This window comes from Capsicum annuum, chromosome 4 (genome assembly GCF_002878395.1).
Source record: "Capsicum annuum cultivar UCD-10X-F1 chromosome 4, UCD10Xv1.1, whole genome shotgun sequence".
Lineage (NCBI taxonomy): Eukaryota > Viridiplantae > Streptophyta > Magnoliopsida > Solanales > Solanaceae > Capsicum > Capsicum annuum.
The window spans coordinates 13,547,099-13,563,385 of record NC_061114.1 but is presented as its reverse complement, the minus strand read 5'-3'; positions in this window follow the sequence as shown (position 1 = coordinate 13,563,385).

Here is a 16,287-nt window from a genome sequence, read left to right as displayed (position 1 = left end):
TGTTTAAAGTTGCTGTAATTTTTTAATAAGTATTTCGATATACTTAAGGTACTGTCTCGTAGTGACAGGAAAATGACGACTGATAGTCAAATGCATGGTGCTGGAACGACTATGGCGGCAACTAGTATTTTCACGATGAGTCGTACTAATGCTCCGCAAGCTATGGCACCGGCAGAGAAACCCAGAAAGTTCACGGGTATTGACTTCAAGAGATGGCAGCAGAAAATGTTCTTCTACCTCATAAATCTGTGTCTTCAAAGGTTCACGGTTGAGGAAGCTCCGGAGGTGCCCGAGGTAACCTTTGAAAAAGAAAGCTTCGTAATTATGGAGGCTTGAAAAGACTCAGATTTCCTTTGCAGAAATTATATCTTGAGTGGTCTCCAAGATGACCTTTACAATGTGTATAGTGGAACCAAGACTGCAAAAAAGTTATGGGGAGCACTAGAATGGAAGTACAAGACGGAGGATGCCGGATTTAAAAAGTTCTTTGTTTCAAGATTCCTGGAGTAAAAAATGATAGACGACAAGTTTGTTGTTTCCCAAGTGCAGGAACTGCAAGTGATCATCCATGATCACCTAGCGGAAGGTATGATTTTGACAAATATCGTTGTTGAACAATTTAAAAATGTTCTTAGTATTCACATGAACTTTATTGTACGTTTGATTATGAATGAAGCGTTTCAAGTAGCGGCAATAATAGAGAAGCTACCACCTATGTGAAAAGACTTCAAAAACTATTTGAAACACAAATGTAAGGAGATATCAGTCAAAGATCTGATTGTACGTCTACGTATTAAAGAAGATAACAAGGTTGCGGAAAGAAGGTCAAGAGGCAATTCTGCAATGAGTGGAGCAAACATTGTGGAAGATGACCAAAATAACTCTAAAAAACGAAAGAAAGTTGGAAATGAAAGCAATCAACCCAATAAGAAATTCAAGAAAAAGTGCTTCAACTGTGGCAAGATTAGTCACAAGTCTATGGATTGTCGTGCCCCGAAAAAGGGAAAGAAGAAGGAACAAGCAAATCTGACCGAGTCTAAGAAAGAAATGGATGATCTGTGTGCTATGCTTTTTGAATGCAACTAGGTGGGAAATCCTCGCGAATGGTGGATGGATTTTGGTGCCACCCGTCATGTTTGTGCTAACAAAGAGTTGTTTTCGATGTTCACTCTGACTCAAATAGAAGAAAAAATCTGCATGGCAAACTCCGCTACTGCAAAAGTGGAAGGAACAGGAATAGTGTGCTTGAAGATGACTTCTAGCAAAGTGTTGACACTTAACAATGTCTTGTATGTTCCTGAGTTACGAAAGAACTTGATTTCTGTTTCAATTCTAGGAAAGAACGGATTCAAATGTGTATTTATTTTTGGAAAAATTGTACTTAGTAAAGGAGAAATGTATGTAGGAAAAGGCTACCTCAATGAGGGTCTATTCAAAGTGAATGTAATGAATGTTGAAATCAACAAAAATTCAAATTCTTCTTACTTGCTTGAGTCTCCCATGTGGCATGAACGACTAGGCCATGTTAATTATAAAACATTATGAAAACTGATTTAGTTAGAAGTTTTACCAACTTTGAATGCAATAAATCAAAGTGTCAAACTTGTGTGGAATCAAAGCATGCTACGCATCCGTATAAGTCCGTTGAAAGGAGTTCCAATCCCTTAGACTTAATCCACACTGACATTTGTGATATGAAGTCAACACCATCATGTGGTGGAAAAAAGTATTTCATAACTTTCATTGACGATTACATTTAGGCAATACAAAACTGAAGTTGAAAATCAGTTAGAGAAAAAGATCAAAACTATAAGAAGTGATAGGAGAGGAGAATATGAATCTCCCTTCGCCAAAATATGTGTAGAGAATGGAATTATCCATCAAACTACAGTTGCGTATTCAGCTCAATCTAATGAAATTATAGAAAGAAAAAACCAAACTTTGAAGAAAATGATGAATACCTTACTTATAAGTTCAGGTCTACCGCAAAACTTGTGGGGGGAGGCTATCCTTACAGCCAACCGAATACTCAATAGAGTTCCCCATAGTAAGACACAATCAATTTCTTATGAAAAATGAAAAGGAAGGAAACCCAACTTGAAATATTTCAAAGTGTGGGGGGTGTCTAGCATAAAAGGGTTAAGATAGGACTTAAGACGGTGGACTGCGTGTTCATAAGATATGCTAAAAGTAGTAAAGCATATCATTTTTCGATTCATAAATCCGAACATCCGGATATTAATGAAAATAAAGTAATTGAATCAGATAACGCTAAATTTTTTGAAAATATTTATCCGTATAAAACTAGACATGAACAGTCTATTAGAGGATCTAAACGACCTCGAGATTAACTAAGTGAAAATGTACATAATGATGAGAATCCAAGACGTAGTATACGTCAAAGAACGTTAACTTCGTTTGGATCAGATTTTGTAGCATTTCTCTTAGAAAATGAGACTCAAATATTTAAAGAAGCGATGACGTCTTTGGACTCACCCTTTTGGAAAGAGGCAGTCGATAGTGAGATTGATTTAATATTAAGAAATGATATGTGGAAATTGGTTGATCTTCCTCCAGAAAACAAACCTTTAGGATCTAAATGAATCTTCAAAAGAAAAATGAAAGCGGATGGTACTATTGACAAATACAAGGCAAGACTTGTAGTAAAAGGCTTCAAACAAAAAGAAGGCCTTAATTACTTTGATACATACTCTCCGGTAACAAGGATAACGTCGATTCAAATGTTAATTGCCTTGGCGGTGGTATATGATCTTGAAATCCATCAAATGGATGTGAAAACCGCATTCTTAAATGGAGAATTGGAGGAAGAAATTTACATGGAACAACCTGAGGGTTTTGTGGTTCCAGGAAAAGAGAATAAGGTGTGTAAACTTGTTAAGTCACTTTATGGACTAAAACAAGCACCTAAGCAATGACATGTAAAGTTTGACCAAATCATGTTGCCAAATGAATTCAAAATTAATGAATGTGATAAATGTGTTTATATTAAAGACACTCTAAGTCATCAAGTCATTGTTTGTTTGTATGTGGATGATATGTTGATCATCGGTAGAGACATTTCAGACATAAATACAACAAAACGAATGCTCGAGAGCAAGTTTGATATGAAAGACCTTGGAGTTGCGGATGTGATCATAATAAGAATTCATAGAACTTCACAAGGGTTGGCATTGTCACAATCTTATTACATCGAAAAGGTACTTGATAAATTCAAGTATATGGAATATTGGTATTGCCAAGACTCCAATGGATGTTAGCTTTGCACTTCAAAAGAATGAAGGTGAAAGTGACTCACAATTGGAGTACGCAAAAGTATTGGGATGTTTAATGTATATAATGAACTGTACACGACCAGACATAGCATGCGCTATAAGTAAGTTAAGTTGGTACACGAGTAATCTTAATAAAATTCATTGGATGACAATGAAAAGAGTTTTGGGGTATCTTAAATACACTCAAGACTACGCTTTGCATTATAATAAATATCCCTCGGTACTTGAAGGATGTAGTGATGCAAATTGGATCACCGGATCAAACGAAGTAAAATTCACGAGTGGATATATATTTACTATCGGTGGAGGAGCTCTCTCTTGGAAATCATCCAAACAGACTTGTATTGCTCGCTCTATAATGGAATCTAAATTTATCGCATTGGATAAAGTCGGTGAAGAAGCAGAATGGCTACGAAATTTCTTGGAAGATATTCCTTACTGGCTCAAACCAGTGGCACCAGTACGTATACACTGTGATAGCCAAGAGGCAATAGGTAGGGCAGGGAGCATAATGTACAACGGTAAATCTCGTCACATAAGATGGAGACATAATACCGTTAGAGAACTTCTCTCTAGTAGAATTATCACTGTTGACTATGTGAAGTCAAAGGATAATGTGTCGGATCCACTTACAAAAGGCTTATCTAGAGAAGGAGTTGAGAGAACATCCAAGGGAATGGGTTTAAGGCCTAGGACAAGTCAGCATGGCGGTAACTCTACCTAGCAGACTGGAGATCCGAAGAGCTAGGTTCAAGGAGATCAAACAAAGTTGTGTCTGACAGGTTCAACATTGTCAAATACCCAATCCATTCTCGTGATGTAGATAATGTTTAGTAAACGAGGATAAGACTTATGGTGTGAAGTCTTGTAATGATTATCTAAATTTGACAGATTTGATCAAATAGTTTAATCTATGGGATTGAACATTTAGAAATCACCTATGTAAGGGCGAAGTGGAAGCCGCTTTAAGGAGAATGTTAGTAAAGGCCTATTCTCTAAGCTCTCATGAACTCGGGACGTGTTCATGGATGAAAAGAATAAAATCGTGAGAATCATAAATGGTAAAAGGCTGGTTATGTGACATGTGTTGTCTAGGTATACATTAAAGCTCGATGGTTCAAAGATATCAAATCTACCGATTGACCGAGTGCATCCGATGCATGTTCACTACGAAAAGTTCAAAGGGAAACTCACTTATCCAGATGCAATCAGTCTTTGTTTGATGATCACATATTTGACTGTAAAGTTTTACAAAGAATAGTCATTTCCCATTCATGTGGGGGATTGTTGGGTTCAATTGGTGTGAATGAAAAATGGAGGGACACAACCTTTTATGAAAAGACATATTTTTTGAAAAAGGAGTGATTGTTCAGATAGTTGTGTCTATTCAGAAAGACACAATATTTCTAATGAACAGACATGACTCTTCCAAAGAATACACGTTTTTGGATGAACCATTGCCACCTTTCGGAAGGGGCATTTGATGGCTACATAAACCTGCATTTATCCACAGGTTTTGGTATAAAAAAATTTCTGAAAATACAGACTCCTCTTGTCTTCAAAAACCATTCTGTGTGATCAATCAAATCGTTGAGTGAGTTCATTGAATCCAACAATTTGAGGTACCGCTATTGTTCGGATTGAAGGCCATTTTATCCTGGGAGGAAGATTCCATAACCTCGGGTACAATAAGGGGAATTATTCCTTAAGGACACTCCGTGAAGTCGGGGGACTTGGCCTTAAAATTTTGTTTCATCTTTTTTCTGAAATTTAACATACTTCTTGGATAGATTATTTATAATCTTGTGTTGAAGGTGTTAAGGAACTTTATAAGTGTTCTAGTTTATACATGAACTTATGTTGAAGTTGTTGTGGCATTTATACAAATTCTTGCACCCGAAAAAAAAAAACCGTTGATAAACATCATCAATCTCTCTCTCTTGTTACCGAGCGGCAAACCTATAGAAACACCTCTTATATGAAAGCTAAATGGACACTACATAACGTTACTACACTAGAAAAAACAGTAATATATGATGTGGTATATGAAAGCTAAGTGAATACATGTAAGTCATTTATTTCATTGATTAGGTATAATTTATAAACATGTGGTCATGTAAACTTTTACCAAATGATGCAGTTGTGTAGCAAGTAATTTCAATTTATTCGCACCGCTTGTTTACACAAAACTAATTCATTTTAATGAACTGAAAATATGCATAACCATAAGTAAATATAGAAGTGCATGTGAGTAAATTCAACAACAACAAAATATCCAGTAAAATTTCATAAGTAAGGTTTAGAGAGGGTAAAATGTACCATACCTTACCATTACCTCGGAGAGACAGAGAGTTTGTTTTCAAAAGACCCTCGACAATACACAAATAAATTCAATTTCTTCAAACCATCTTTCTTAATAACCCTTTTGTATCAAACGTACGATTAGTTAAATTGAATTTGAACGAGTTAAAATAGGTTGACTTTAAAATAAATGAGGAGAAATTAAAGTGCTTCAAGCCCCTATATCTTTTCTTCAAACATATATACGTTGCTTTCAAAATTAGGAAAGAGAGTTGATTTTTTAAAATATATTTTAATTAATTTATTCAATGAATAGATTATTGGAGTTTGAACTTTTATTTTAAGGAGACCCATAAATGAAGAGGTCATAGTCAACACTCAACACTCGACCAACATGGGTTGTGGTGCAGCGGATGGGGCTGTTTCACCCTTAATTAAAGGTCGAGGGTTCGATCCTTGGCATGGAGAAAACTCTGTTGGGAGCGCTTACCCCCCGAATGGAGCCCTACGCGGCGCGAATTCGAATTAGTCGGACTCCAATGTGGGTATCGGATACCGGATGAGAAATAAAAAAAAAACACTCAACACTCTTGCTTACTTTCAAACTTTTTGTGACACCATGGTGGGACTGGTTTATTATTAATTAGAAATCTCGAATTTTGATCTTGGATATTGAGAAAAATTTTGTTGGGAGAAATAATTGATGTTGGGAGAAAAAATAGTATGACTGTTTTATTACAATATTCATATTAATTGATGTATAATCTAAGTCTGGCAAAATAATTTGGAGATCAAGTAATTGATGTTGATGGTAAAACATGGAAAAATTGATCTTTTCTTGGTATGTTAGGAGTAATAAGTAAAAAGAGAAAATTTATTTTTGAAATACTAGATAAGTAAAGAATAAATTATAGGTGCCATGTGTATAGATTTTAGTGTTAATTAAAAAAAAAATTCCGACAGTTGGCGCTTAATTATACAAAATTTTGACATTTTGCATAATTCTTGAAAGTTTCAATTTTGAATTTATCGAGATACATAATTAGCTCCTGATATATTTAATGAAGATACATTTTTTTTTGTAAAATGCATAATTAGCTCCCGATATATTTTTTTTATTTTGAGTCTGTACATAATTAGATCCTGATACATCCAACAAAAATACATAATTAATTGAAATTTTTATAATTACTTTGTAAAGATGAAAATTTATATAAATATGATAAATTAAAAGTGTATGTTTATATTATTTTACAAGCTAATAAATGTTCATCTATTCTGTTTAAGCAATTTTTTTTTTTTTTGGACAATTAAGAAAATCAAAACTTTAAAACAAATCATAAGCACTGGTCCAACAACTGGAAGTGATTTCAAATTTGAATTTGTACATTCCTGCATCTTGTTATAAATAAATATATAATTAATGATTTATAGCAGGCTATGAGGCATGTTTTGGACATTTTTAATATTTTAATAATGGTGTCTCTTTTGCTGGCACTTGTCAGGCACAGGGGCGGACCCACATGTATCGGTGGGAGTGCATGTGCACCCGTTAACATAAAAAAAATTATGTATATATATGTGTATATATCTTGAGAAATTGGGATATACTCCCTCTGTTTCAAAAAAAATAACCTACTTTGACTTGGCACAAAGTTTAAGAAAATAAAGAATATTTTTGAATCTTGTGGCATTAAATTAAAGTAGTGTCAAATGTACCAAAATATCCTTTAATCTTGGTCATAAACATGTCATGTGGAAAGTTGAAATTAAAGTATTGCCAAAAAATAAAAGGGGTCATTCTTTTTTAAACGGAGGGAGTACTTAATAGTGCACCCTTAGATGAATGATAGTGCACATTGGTGCACTGGTTAAAGCCAGCCCTTCCATTTGCACAACTAGGGATCGATCCCTGGTTTATGCAATACCTTAGTTTTTATTTTCAATACTATCGATCCCCAGTTCATACAACACCTTAGTTTTTATTTTCAATACTTCAAATTTAATAGCTTATTACTAAATTTATAAAACAACTAAATTGCTGGAATGGGGATTTAAACTCGCGACCAGTTCATAAGGGGAACCCTCCTTGACCATTGAGCTACCGCAACTAATTATTTATAAATGTTAAAAGTAAATTTCATATTATATGAAAGTAAAGTTATTAGCTTAAAATTCTTATTTATTCTATATGTTTATTTTTTCAGTATTGTTTATGTCTTTAGCGACCAATTGAATATGATAATATTCCTCAATCGACATCAAAAAAAATTTTAATGTCTTAAGATAATATTGGTGCTCCACAATATTATCAAAAGCAATAAGCGTAAAAAAGTTTCAAGGTTTATTGTATTTAAGCACAAAGTACAAACAAAGCGTGAGATTTAACGAAAAAAGGCATAAAGGTAGAAAAGATATAAATATATGTCTAGTCCAAGACTAATAATACAAGTGTGAATGACAAATATATGAATAAAAAAATTTTTTTTTTTTTATAAAGTGAAATATCAATTGTTTAGTGTTCGTCTCCTCAGAAAGTCTCATTGACAAGGGCAAATATGTATCAGAAATTAGAACCTAAGCCGCACATTAAGTGAGGCGAGCGCTCAACACATTTTGAGTCTTACTTCGAGGCTTATGCACATCTTTGACAACACGGGTGCACCCACAGACTTCAAATCCTGAGTTCGCCTCTGGTCAGGCATTAAAGTTCTCCTATATCTGAAGATTATTCCACACAGATAGGAAATTTCCTTGTGTTTTTTTTTAAAAGGAGTAACACTTAACATTGATTTGGATTTTCTATTAAAAAAAAGTATATATGTAAAAAACTTCTTAACACAAAAGGATAAATTTGATTCCAAAATGTGATATCGAGGGTAAATTTAACCCTAAAATATGGCGAAGGACATAGTTAGTCAATTTTCTAAAGCAGGGGATAAATTTGACCGCAAAATATGATGAGGGATATATATTTAGCCAATTTTTCAAAGTAGGGGAGTAAATCTGACCTTTTTTTCTAGAAAAAACTAGGGGGAAGTACAAAAATGACACTTCAGATCAAATAAATTCCACGAAAATGACCATGAAATTTAAATTCCATTTTCTAGCCATTTTAATTTGGTGGCTTGTTCTATATGGTTTCTACACATCTTCTATACAGTTTCAATACACTATCTTATACATATACATATTCTATACAAATATTATACAGTTTTGATACACAATTTATACAGCTTTTTTACGCATTTATATAATAATTTTATAATTTTTATACACATTCTATACAATATTTTATATATATTTTATACATATACATATTTGATAGAACTATACAATTTCTATACATATATCTTATATAGGTACATATTCTATATAATATGTATACCATTTTTATACAATTATATTTAATTATTATTTTTAAACAACAATAACAACAACAAAGAATATTTTTCAATTAAAAAAATTGTAGCAAAAAAAAAGTGTAAACAACATAAACCCCAACAGTTTGCTACCTAATTACACTCTCTCCCATCTTTTTTAATAATTACACCAAATTCCTTCCTGATACATAAATAAAAGCTATGATACATAACTATCAAAGTAATTGACTATAAAAAAAGAAAATAAAGGTAAAAGGAGATAAGAAGCAATTAACGTAATTCTAATTGAGATATGTCTCTTGAATCCTGAAAATTAATGTTAGCTTCATAATTCAATTTTGAATTACCAAAAACAATACCCTTCGATGAAAATTCTTCCAAATTCTGTCATCTCTGTTTTCTTCTTCTGATTTCTTTATTTTGAATACGTTATGAACATCTCCATTCTGTTGAGATTTTACAGTGTTTGAATGAACAAACTTCAATATGAACAATACAAAAGTAATGAAATTGTTGTTGGAGAAAGTATTTCTTTTTTTAGATTGATTTCAAAAAATAATCTCCTTCGATGAAATTTTCAGAAAATAAATTCTCTCATCTCTGTTTTCTTCTTCTGATTTCTTTATTTTGAATATGTTCGGAACATCTCCATTTTGTTAAAATTTTACAGTGTTTGAATGAATAAACTTGAATATGAACAATATAAAAGTAATAAAATTATTGTTGGAGAAGGTGTTTCATTTTTTAGGTTGATTTCGACAAACGCAATCAAATTTGGTATTGATTAATCAAAAAAAAATCGACGTAAGATACGTTGTCAAAGAAAATTCATCGCTAATGATGATTCGGAATGACAATGAAGTAAAGGTTTATGTTGAGTTCAAGAATAATATTTCAAATTTGTAATGTAGCTCGAATGATGGTATATTGGTGTTGTAATATGATACATTACTGCTTATAACAGTTCAATTGCATATAAAAAATGAATTTCATATATTTTTTAATATGTTTCATATGATACATTAGTTTCACATGTTTCATAAGAGACGATTAGTAAAATAGTGTTGTTGGTTTGTATGATACATTTCTCATCATATTTTTTAATATTGTATCATGTTTTTAAAACATACATGTTGATATTTTGTATTTTCTGATATTGTATTTTTTTCTGATACATTTAGCTAGAGTTATTTGTTAGTTGATGTTCGTTGTTGTAGTAATATGATACATTACTGGTATAACATTTTAATGTACACAATAACTAATATCATAGGAGACGATGAGTAGAATAGTGTTATTGGTTCTTATGATACATTAGTAATTACGTTTTTTAATAATGAATAGTATTTTTAAAACAAACACATTGAAATTTTTTTTATGTTGAATATACTGATATTTTAACTTATTTTCTGATATATATATAGCTGTCTAGTAACATATGATAACAAAATATACATTTATACAGCTACGTGTTGAAATATCTTAATGAAAAATGTAGTTAGATTATGAAGGCATCTTGCTTGCTGATCTATAAATTGTTGTGGAAGATATGGCCGTGAAGGTCTCAAAAAATGCATCTGTGACTTCTTTTCGAAAGAGAATTGATATTTATATTTCAAGATACATAGCATGTTGCACGTATTCTGATTAATTTGTTGTTTTATTTTTAGTTGGTCTAGTGTTGAATATTATTTGAACAATATTGTAGTATATTTCGTTTAAGACCTAGTACATTTTGATGTATTATAGAATTTAATTTTATAATTTATTACATATCAATGTAAGTGATGCAAGAAAGATAAACAAATGGTGAGTGAAACATCCAATTACTATGCTTAATCAAAAATTTCATAACTATTTTGTCCAAAAGATAATTGCATGTAACTTAAAACGATAATGCGGGTCGCTAAGACACTACTGTTCAAAAGAAAGATGTCAGAAACTTTGTAACTACTTTAAGGCAACAATAGTTGATTCGTCAGTCGGTGAATTTGGCCATAGTCTTGGTGGATCTTCATTGTCGCTAGCATATCCTTTCCTACTGTTGACGACTCTATAGTTTCATAAGAGTGTTACGTATCTCTTTCGACAATATTCTGCATTAAAATCAGATGAAGAAATTAGAAGTTCATCACCAAGAAACTCAGCAAAATTTACTACGAAAACTTCACAATACCTGAACATAAATGTATCTTAAGTTATTTAGTACAGTAAGAAAAGAACATAACAAAACAAAATGACAGATCAAGTAAATTAGAAACTTATAACAACCATCAGTGACAAGATTTGAACTTAAATTACCAAGATATCAAGGGGATTCCTTATCAGGATGAAGTACTTTCCTCTTTTCATCAATTCATTTGATAAACTTGGCACACGTTGCTTCGGTATATGTTGCAAGAAAGAAGAAGGAATAATGAGAAAATTTCAATAAAATCTATGCTTCTCTCAGTAAATACTCTTATGCCAAAGGGCAACTATCACGGTATAATAAGCCCATCAAAATAACACTATGTTAGTTAATAAACAGCAACAACAACACACTAAGTTTGACAACGTTACTTAATCAAACAAAGATATAGGTGTCGAGACATATTAGGATCCTTAACCATATAATCAAGCAAATAAATTAATAAATAGCGGCATTATTTCACTGGAGAGAGTCACCATATACATTCACATTAAATTGGGATTACTAAATAGACATTACAAAGAGCAAATATATGCTTTTGCAGTGTTATGTGACAAACAAAATAAACTTTTCAAAAGAATATATTTCAGCCATGCATTCACATACATTGTACAAAGAATATATTTTAGATCTTAGATAATGTATCATAATCAGTATATTAAATGTATCAGGATTAAATGATAACCAAAATCTCAAATAGGATATTTTATGTCTCAGAAAGCATGAAAAAACTATGTATCATAATCTGTATATTAAATGTATCATGTATAAATGTTAACCAAAATCACAAATTTGTTATCTTATGCATCAGAAAGCATGTAAAGGCTAATTGACCTTAGATCTATGTATCATACATAGTATATTGAACGTATCAGGTGTGTAAAGAACAAAAAATTACATGTAAATCTCAAGATGTATCCGAACGCATGCTGTCTCAGTGGATTTATATTCATGTATCAGGTTCAATATGCATTTATTGCTACGACCAGCAATTTTTGTAGTTTCTTCATCATAGTCAGATTGTTATGATACTTCAATCTATTTTCACAAAAAGTCACTGTCTTTGTAATCAAAACGATCAGACACAAATTTAACACCAATTTCAATTGAAATTTTAAGATCTGATTGAGTAATACCAATACTAAAGAATAGTCCTTCATCCATTAATAATCTTAAAAAATTAAAAAAAAAATCGATAATAGATTGACTTCAATTTCTTAACTATTAAACTTAAAAAAAAATTATGAAAACAAACGTACCTCCAATAAATTTGAAGAAGAAAGTTAATGGAGGTTGTAATTGGAAGTTGAAACTAGAATGTTGAAATACTGGATGATAACACGGTTGTAATTCAAAATTGCTGAGCTAGTGAAAACATTGAATACTTTCCCATGATTTTGGGCGAGTTTTGAGGAGCAGAAGACGCAAAAATAGGGTGGGTTGTAATGTATCCGCAAATACTGAGGTTTTATAAGTTGGAAGGAATTTTTATAATTAATTTAGTGGGATGGGATTTTAAGTAATAATGAAAAGTTAAGGTGTGGGTTTAATTAATTTATCCAAAAAAAAAATTAAAATACTTTTAGTAAATGGCCGAATAGCCCAAGTTGGAAAGACCGAAAATAGCTAAATGGCCCAATGGTAGGGGTGTGCATCGGTAGGTTCGGTTCAATTTTATGTGTTATTGGTTCGGTTTATCGGTTTTCAGTTTTTAAATATGTAAAACCAATAAGATATTTTCTTATCGGTTTCAATTTATCGGTTTTTAGTCCTTAACGGTTCGGTTTTTGGTTTAACCAATAAGAAAATACTTATAAAATAGAAATAGTAACAACTAACATAAAAAAAAAAAAAAAATCTTAGTTACCGCCAAAATCCTGCGCAATGCATTTTAGTTTATAAGAATCTTCAAACTTGAACTGAATGTTAGTTAGAAAAAAAATTAAATCCTAATTGTTGGAATCTATAAATGCGTCAAGCTTTTCAATACGATAATAGCCGAGCTTTATATTGTGCATTTGTTGCCCTGAATAGGTTAATACTTTGTGAATCATTGAATTGTGAATAAGTAGTGCATATAATATATATACATACACATATCTATCTATCTATCTATCTATCTATCTATCTATCTATATGGATGGATGGATCGATCGATCGATCGATCGATGGATAGATAGATGGACAGACAGACAGATATATAGAGAGAGATATTTATATATATAACATAAATAGGGATAAAACAATAATATATTGTATCCTTATTGGGTTATCGGTTTAACCGATAACCTAATAAGCTAAAATCAAAATCGAACCGTTTACCCAATAAATTTTTTTATAAAACCAATAAAAAACCGTTAATCCAATACCAATAACCCAATAACATTTTATCGGTTCGGTTTTTGCACACCCATACCCAATGGCCATAAAGTGCCAATTGTATTGCCGACAGGACACATAATGTCCATATGCCCAAACTTGAGCTATTTAAAAAAAAAAGGCTACACACTCTCTTTTTCCCAAAAACTATTGTTGTTGTTGTTGATACAGTGGGTACATAAGAGGTAGAGGTAGGTTGAAGAAGTATTGAAAACAGGTGATTAAATGGGACATAACACAACTTCAACTTTTCTCAATGGTATGACCTTAGATATGAAGGCATAAAGGTCGCGAATTAAAGTAGAAAATTAGTAAAGTATAATCTTTCATGATTTTCGATGGGATTAGGGTTGGTGATAGTCTTGGAATACCATGTATGCCGTAGTATATATTAGCTTTTTCTTATTTTTGGTATTTGTTATCATTTGTTGTTAATTAATTTTTTTAATGAAAAGCATATGATGTTAGTGCACTATATTTTTGTTGTTATTGTTCTTAACCTGAATACTCACCACTGGTTTTCTTATTAATTGTCATATTTTTCTCACCATCATATTTTCTTTTCATCACTACTCTAATTTATTTTACTTGAATTTGAATTAAGGCCCTTCGAAAATAGTCTCTCTACCTCCGTAAAATAAGAGTAAAATCCACATACAATGGAGCCTCTTCAGTCCCCAATTATGAAATTTCACCGAATATGTTTCTTTTGGGATCATCTGGCAAATTCTGCTACTGGAATGTGACAAAATATGTAAACATCAAATAATGTTACACATCTGAAAAGTCTCAAAATTTTAAAGTAACATAAAAGTATAGAAAGACGTAGCAAATAGTTTCAATTTCTTCAAATCTTCTTTCTTTTCAAGTAATTTGTTTTTTCGACAACTAAACCTCAGTCTCAAATAAGTTGAGATCGACTATATATCGAAAACTTCTTTGATGACAACATAAATAGTGTAATCCTAAAAAGGGTCTGAAAAGGATAGAGTGTGTGCAGACCTAACCCTACCTCGTAGAGATAGAGAAGTTACAGGGGTCTTTGGGCCACAGGTGACAAAAGAGTTTTAAAATGAGGTGTAGGTGACACAAGTCTTAATTATTAGGTGGAGGTGACAATTACTTTATTATGGATTAAGAAAGTTAGGGAAGTTTGAAAATAATCCACAAATTTTTAAATTTACACTTTGATGTAAATGTTAGCCTATATAACCAAAAACGGAAGGAAAAAAAGACGCCTTTATCTCTCTTCTCACCCATTGTTGTTTTCTCTCTCTTAGCGATTTTTGTAGTGTATTGTTGTTGATTCTTTATTCATCATCTTCTGCTTCATTATCATTATCTTCTACTTCATTATCATCTTCATCTTGTTCTTGTTGACCATTTGTTGTTGTTGTTGTTACTGATACTGTTGCTATTTGACCAATTTCTTAGGTCAGATTTTATTTCGAACATCACTTTCCACTTTGGCATTACTTCATAGGAGACGTTGGTAAGTCAAATTATAATTTTTAGTTGAATTTGTCATCTGGGTAACTGCTTTTGTGTTGTTGTTTTCCAACAATGGATAGAACCCAATCATGAATCCAACATAAGATCCATCTGTTTAAACAGATAAATCATCTGTTGCGACAGATGAGACATCTGTTTCAACGAAATACTGATATGTTGAATTCATGTTTAAACAGATGGTTCATCTGTTGCAACATTTGACACATCTGTTGCAACAGATTAGTTACCTATTGCAATAGAACCTGAACACAATTCCGACACCTATTACAACAAATTACTAACCTGTTGCAACAGGTAAGTCATCTGTCACAACAGGTTAATTATCTGTTGTAACTGTCACTCATCTGTTGGAATCAGCTTCAAAGATGATTTAGTACTGTAACATCAATCCCAACAGGCATTTCATCTGTTCCAATAGATATTCAGGAGCGTAACATAAATCCCAATAGATAAGAATCTGTTGCGACTGATCACTTACCTATTGCAACAGATAACACACCTATTGGGATTCATTTACGGCACTATGAAATCACTATCAACTTTTTTAACAAATGAATTTATTTAGGTACCACTAATGGAGGGATCAATAATAATAGGGGTGGATTGTCATGGTCAATGGGTCGAGAGCAATCGATATGTATGGCGTTGGAAGGAGGGTGAAATGCTAGAGACGATAGCTATGACAGTCCAAAGTGATATTTTGTATGATGATTTTGTGAACTTAATCATCAGCTTTTATGGACTGAATTGCCAACCGAAAAAATTCGCCATCAGCTACATGCACAGCTCTTTTGAAAATCAGAGGGTATTGTCTTTTAAGATAACCAATCAGGTTCGGTTGCGTACTTATCTAAGTGATTCAATCAGGACAGTGTTAAGGTTTTACATGGTTTAAAAGACGAGAGAGAATGAGAACCAGAACTTAGAAGAAGAAGAAGAAGAAAAAAAAAGACTTCTTTGATGATAGGTTGGATGATCTAGACATGAATATTCCAGATGATGATCAAACACCTATGCCCGTTGATGAAACCAATACGATGTGCAGTTCTTCTCAATCGACACAGTCTAGAAATCTTCAAGACGATGGGACCGGCTTTTTTATTAGAATGTCATTCAAGGACAAGAATGAACTATCTAACACTTTATTTATTTCTTGCTTGAAAAAAGATTTCAGAATAAAGAAGGTGATTAGTTCAAGCAGTGTCTTTTGCTTTAAATGTGCTAATTC